This window comes from Callospermophilus lateralis, chromosome 9, assembly GCF_048772815.1.
Source record: "Callospermophilus lateralis isolate mCalLat2 chromosome 9, mCalLat2.hap1, whole genome shotgun sequence".
Taxonomy (NCBI): Eukaryota; Metazoa; Chordata; class Mammalia; order Rodentia; family Sciuridae; genus Callospermophilus; species Callospermophilus lateralis.
Genome location: NC_135313.1, coordinates 2,863,675 through 2,870,621, shown reverse-complemented (window position 1 = coordinate 2,870,621; position 6,947 = coordinate 2,863,675).

The following is a 6,947-nucleotide window of genomic DNA, read 5'->3' as shown; positions in this document are numbered from 1 at the left end:
GGCTCACTCAGGAAGATACAGCAGCCCAGAGCCCAGAGCAGAGGTCAGGCAGAGCTTAAGTACACTTTTTGGAGAGGGCGGGGGGCTTTGCATACATCAGAACAAATCATCATGAGGCACGGGAAAATTGAACAACAACTCTGAGACCTGATTAGTACATTCATTGGTGGGAACAGATTGGACAGGGGTGATTGGTCACTTCTAAGCGGGGTGCACATTTAAACTGATTGGTTTTAGGTCCTGCGATGTCTACGTGCTAGCTTCACAGAACCCCAGGTTATTAGACAACCAGAGGAGCCAGTGAGAATGTTTACTGGGCAGTTCGGGTATTGTCCTAACAGCTACAGAGATTACAGGTTCCGGGGGTAGCAGACGAATTGTAACAATACTTGGTCTTTTACTTTTTAACCCAAGCCTTGCAGTTAGAAACTTCACAATGTCCGGTCTTTTACACTTTAACTCGGGCTCTGCGGCTTAAAAACAGCTTAAAATTTTTACCTTTACAATAGCAATAGATAAAGTACAATTAAATTTTCCAATTAATTATTTAGGAGTTCTATTATCCTCAACCATGGTCCGTCCACCAAAAATTCAAATACAAGTAGATCAACTCAAATCACTTAACGACTTTCAAAAGTTATTAGGAGACATAAATTGGATAAGGCCTTATCTAGGCATACCAACAGGAGAGTTGGGACCTTTATTTGATATCCTAAAAGGTCCATCAGATCCAAATTCACCCCAAATGTTAACGTCTGAAGCAAGAAAGGCATTAAAAAATCATTGAAACTTATATGGAAAAATATGCATTTGGATAGAATTGATGTAAGTTTGCCTTTATTATTTATTGTACTACCAACAAAAAATATTCCTACAGGAGTATTTTGGCAAGAAGGTCCATTATTGTGGATACATTTATCTTATTCTCCTAACACTATTCTTACTAGGTATCCTGAGGCTGTAGGACAATTAATACTCAAAGGAATAAAAGCAGCGAAGGGAGTGTTTGGAATTTCTCCCAATAAAGTTATTACTCCATATACTATGGATCAAATTGATGAGTTAGCTAATGAGTTAAATACTTGGGCAATAATCATGTGTAAATCTAATGTTTCCTTTGATAACCACTTACCATCTAACCGTTTGTTGTCTTTTTGGTCTTCTCATCCTGTAGTTTTTCCAAAAATGACAAGAAAAACACCTATCGGGAATGCTCCAAATATATTCACTGATGGGTCAAATAATGGTACAGCAGCAGTAGTTACCCCTGTTCAAAATTTTACATTTTTAGTACCCAAACAATCAGCTCAAAAGGTAGAGCTTAATGCAGTATTACAAGCTTTTGTGATGTTTAAAGATTCTGTATTTAATTTATTTTCCGATAGTCAGTATATAGTTAATGCTATAGTATCCCTTGAAGATGCTGGTAGGATTTCCCCTTCCTCTACTGTTTTCTCTTTGTTTTCCACTATACAAAGTCTAATCTGGGACAGAAAAGATCCATTCTTTATAGGACATATCAGGGCACATACAGGATTCCCTGGAGCCCTTAGTTTGGACAATGATTTAGCAGATAAAACTACACATGACATACATATTTTTTCTACACTAGAAGAAGCTACAAATTTTCATAAGTCCTTCCATGTCAATGCAAATATTTTAAAAAAGCATTTTAAAATAACTAAGGAACAAGCTAGACAAATAATAAAACAATGTCAAAATTGTGTGACCTTTTTACCACAAGTTAATCTTGGAGTCAATCCTAGAGGACTGATACCTAACCATATTTGGCAGATGGACGTCACACACTTGCCAGAATTTGGAAAATTAAAATATTTGCATGTTACAGTTGATACTTCTTCCAGATTTTTGATGGGCTTCCTTCATGCCGGAGAAAAAACTAAAGATATTATACCTCATTGCTTACAAAATTTTGCCACTGTGGGTGTTCCAAAACAGTTAAAAACAGATAATGAACCTGGTTATACTTCTACCTCTTTTAAGCAATTTTGCTCATCATTTGGCATTACTCATATAACAGGAATCCCATACAATCCACAGGGAAAAGGCATAGTTGAAAGAGCTCATCAAACTATCAAAATGTACTTATTAAAGCAAAAAGAGGGAATTGGGAAGGGGTATACATCCCCCAAAGATAAACTTAAAATAACCCTTTTTACTCTAAACTTTTTAAATTTGGATTCATCAGGGCTTAGTGCTGCGGAAAGGCATATGTGTCCAAAAAATGTCATAAGCCCAAGGTACTTTGGAAGGATATTCTAACAGGACAATGGAAAGGTCCTGACCCAGTGATTGTCTGGAGTCGGCGTTCTGTTTATATGTTTCCACAGGGAGAACAGCAGCCAATTTGGATTCCAGAGAGACTAACCAAAGCGATTTCTACAGACCAAAAAGAAGATGACTTGGCTCAAATCCATAACAGCTGATATCCTTATATCTGCAACAGTGGTTCTCCCACACCTGGAAGCTAATGAATAATGAACACCATTAAAGCCTATTTCAAATGTAAAAAACCTTGGGGCTTGCTTGTGGGAATATCTTCAGACCCATTATGCAAGTTGCAGGAAAAAGGATGGGATATCCAAAGAAGAGTCAAACCCAGGTGGTAACCAGGATGCCTTTTTCAATATCTATTTTATTATTGCCTTTTCCCACATCATGAAGTTCTATTTTGTTTTTTGAGCTCATACAGACCTAGGTTAATGTTTTTCTGATCATTTCTATTTTTTGACTGTAGAGTTTTTAAACATTGCAATGGAGATTTCACCTGTGAAAAGTTACAAGGCCTTTACTATTATGTGTTGTATGTATTGTATTATGTGTGCACACTTGTGTTTTGTGTTGTATGTCTGTATGTGCGTATGTCCATATATCCTATATGAGGAGAGCTCATATATGATATTTGGATCCCGAGTCAGGGATCTTGGCTGAACGGCGGGTGTCGGGAAGGCCGGAGCCCAGGCAGGGCCATGGGGGCGGTGCGGGAGTGGCCCGAAGGTCCAGCGCCAGCGCAGATGTCCGCTGCCCAGGTGGGTCCCTCGATGCACGCCTGAGCCCCGCCTGAGCAGCCGGGCTCTGGAGCGGAGGAGCCGGGGTGACCCCAGGAGCTCAGCACGACCTGGCGGCCATACAGGTGGGGAGCGCGCCGGTGCCCCCGCCGCTAGCCCAGCCCGGAGCCCTGCCACCCGTCAGGCAGGCCTGGGGGGGGGCACTCCTGATCAGACCACCTCGGAGAGCCCAGAGCGGGACAAGAGTCCTCCCGCCCGAGGCCCGCGTTGGAGCTGAGGCGCCAGCCGCGTCGCGTCGCGTCGGATGCCCAGCTGGACACCAAGGCTTTGCTACTGCGCGGAGGGCAAGGGTGGGCGCTGGTGGAGGCCACCGGCCGTGCGGCCCCTCTCCTCCGCCCCTGGGGTGTCTCCCCAGACCTCAGCCTAGGGCCCAGACTCCTGCGGCAGAGTGCTGACCCTCCTGACGGCACCGGTGCGGGGGACTGGGGCCCAGGCACCGCCCTGCTGGAGGGGTCAGGGCTCCTGGAAGCGGGAAGCTCTGCCCGGCCTGCTGTGCTGGGGGCGGCGGTCGCTTCAGGTCCTCGCCACTGCTTGCCCCGCTCTGGGTTGCCCAGCGTCATCCGGACGGGTGTGAAGCGACGACGTCCCCTGCTGACCTCTGTTCCTCCGCTGACGACCCGCGAGGGGCCTCTTCCGCGCTGCGGGACAACTGCGGGCCTCTTCTGTGAAGGGCCTGTTTGCGATTTTGCTGATGTTTCTTTGGGGGTCTCTGCCTTTTCTTCTCCAGTTCTAGACTCTTCACAGTTCTGGATTTGGATCCTTTGTGTCGTCGCCATTGCAAAGACCTCCTCCCACTCCGCGGCTCCGCTTTTCATGGTCCAAACGGTTCCGGTTCCGTTGGATCAAGAGACACTCTAGGGGCTGGGGAGGTGGCTCAAGCGGTAGCGCGCTCGCCTGGCATGCGCGGGGCGCTGGGTTCGGCCCTCAGCACCACATACAAATAAAAGATGTAGTGTCCACCGAACACTGAAGAATAAATACTCAAAATTCTCTCTCTTTAAAAAGAGAGAGAGAGAGAGAGAGAGAGAGAGAGAGAAAACGCTAAACGTTAATGTAGTTCACTGTGCCTTTTTGTCCTTTATATTTTTGTGTCTGAGGAACCGGCCTTGTTGGATGGCACTGTTCTCCTGTGAGTTCTTCTGAAAGCTAGCTGCTCTAACTTTCACCTTTAGACCCATTTGTAATCTCTCCTTTGAAGTGGTGAGCCATGGAGTAGGAGTGAGGCCGGGAGTCCTTCCGCCCATTTTGAGAGGGTGTAATGACAGCTCTGCCAACATGTGGGTGGCTTACTTTGCTTTGCTCTTCCCTGGGTCCTGGAGTTGCCCCCTGGAGGCTGGCCCTGCCCTGCCCAGCTCCCTCAGCTTCCTCTGAGGCCCGGGGCTGCCGCCGCTGCCAGGCGCAGAGAGCACTGCCATAGCGCTCCCAGGACTCGAGGGCTCTGGGGACAGAAACATGCGCCTGCCCTGCCCAGACCCTGCAGGCTCACTCTTGGAGCCTCAGTTGCGGCCAACTGCCCTAGTGGGTCTTCACTTCCCCTGCCCCAGGCGCCCGACCTGGGACAGCCATGTGTGGGTCCTTGGCGAGGTCACCAGTGCTTACAGACCAGAAGGAGCCCAAGAGGGCGACCCTTCAGTGTCTGTACACCCTTCACACTGCCCTCTGCCCCGCCCAGGGGGAGACTGCAGCATGGACACCCAGCCCTCTGGACGGTGCAGAGCCTGGAGGCCTCGCAGGGGGCTCAATACCACCCAGTCTAAGGCCTGATCTGAACGTGGAGAGGCAGAGCCAAGAGGGAGGCCCTGCACCCACCTTCCACAATGGCCAGCCTGTACTCAAGGCTACCTGGGTCTCAAAGTGCCTCTGTGTCCCCCAGAAGCTTTGGTGAGCAGGCACCTCACCTCCACTGCTCCCCTGTGGAAGGCTCTCCCTCCTGGCTGGGCAGGCACCTCTAGGTGACCCTCAGAGGGATGGTCCCTGTCTGATAGAGCTCGGGTGATCTGCTTCCCGCTCCGTGTGTGAGCCAGCTGGGATCCCAGTTTCCACCCGCAGAAGCAGCAAGGAAGGACCCCCACCCCTCCCACAGCCTGATCTGGAGTGGAGGGGCCAAACTGGTGTGCTTTCACTGTCCCCCATCCTGGTGGCCATGGCTAGGGACCTTGTGGATGGATAGGTACCAACTCGCAGGACATTGGGGGTGGACTGCCCTAGCATCCAAGACCGCTCCAGAGGCTCCTGTGAGGTGCCCAAAAGAGACTGGGGCTGTCTGCAGGCAGCTTCCCAACCTTCTTGAGGCCAGGGGCACCTGGCTGGGGGTGCCACAGCTCCTGCCATTAAAAGCTAGGACTCCCAAATGTCTTCTCTACCTGGGAGAGGTGAGGAGGAGCCTCAGAGGTCCTTTTGCTGAGTGCAGCCCACTCCCCACCTTGGTTAGCACTAGATAGTGTTTAGAACAAGGTCCTTGACATACAATCCCTTGGCCATCCTCCCAAGCAAATCAAAACTGTCAGCCTTCTATGAAGAAAAAAAAACTGTTCCTACCTCTACCCCACACTGTTGCCCAGTGTCGGGAGCCATTCTCACATGTGACTGGGTGACTCCCGGTCAGGGTCTGAGGTGCTCTGGCTGTGTCGGAGCTTTCCCGGCCCTCTCCTGATGAGAGAACCCATCCGTGTGGGGGTGTGACTGACCACTGACCCTGGGGGCCCAATCACTGACCCTGACCTTGGAGTGCAGCCCCCCTTCAACCTTCATTGGATAGAATTCTCCCCTGAATTTCTTGTTCCCCAATAAAAGGCTACTCCCTGGCGTGCTCGCGCTCTCTCTCTCTCTCTCCTGCTAGCCCTGAGTAATCCTTGCTGCCCTGCCGGGCGGTTAGAGGTGGGAACCAGAGAGGGGAGCCGTCTCGGACCTGGTCATAGAAAAAGGTAACTGAGTCTGTGTGTTTATTTCGATCTCACTAGCTAACTTTTATGCCAAGAACCTCATTAATGAAACCATTGCGCTGGCCGCATGGTGGAGCCCAGAGCAACTGTTACAATGGTGTACATGGTCACTGTCATAACCCATCAGTGGTTAAGCACCCCTGGGTTCAATCTCTAGTGCAAAAAGGGGGGTTCTGGGTTTGCTGCTTAGTGGTAGAGTGCTTGCCCATCATATGAAAGGCCCTAGGTTCAGTCCCCAGTATCAAAAAAATAAAAAACAAACAAAAAATGGTATATATGTGTTATGGTTGAACTCTTAATTCCACATCTCAGAATGTAAGCTTATTTAAGAATAGGGTCTTAAAAGAGGTACTCAGTTTAAAGCTAGGTCATTAGAGTGTCCTTAAGCTAGGCTGACTGGCATATGTACATAAAGGGGACAGCTAGAGGCAGACATACATGCAGGGAGAAGGTGGACATCTGCAAGCCAAGGAAAGAGGCCTGGACTGATCCATCCCCTGGCCCCGGAGAAGCCTGCAAGCACCTGAGTTCAGCCTCTGGCTTCTGGCTAGGAGACAATGCATTCAATGCACTTCTTTTGTTTAAGCCACTCAGTGCATGCTGCTTGGTCCCAGTGGCCCTAGCATACTAAGCAACGTGCTTTGGAATATTTTCTGGTAGCTCATAAACTCATCCCTATCTTAAAAAGCTACTTTCGCATAAATAGATTCCACCACTTGTCCACTCATTTAACAATGTATGATGGACACTTCTGTGCAGGAGCATATGCTTATCTTACTCTTTGGGGCAGCTGCATGGACCCAAAAGGGCTTATTTAGGTTGCTTGCAGGTTGTTGCCACTGACAACAATCTACTGATGGGGTGACATTTCAGCCTGTGCCCCTTTGGGGATAGGGATGTCATTCAGTGGCTAGTA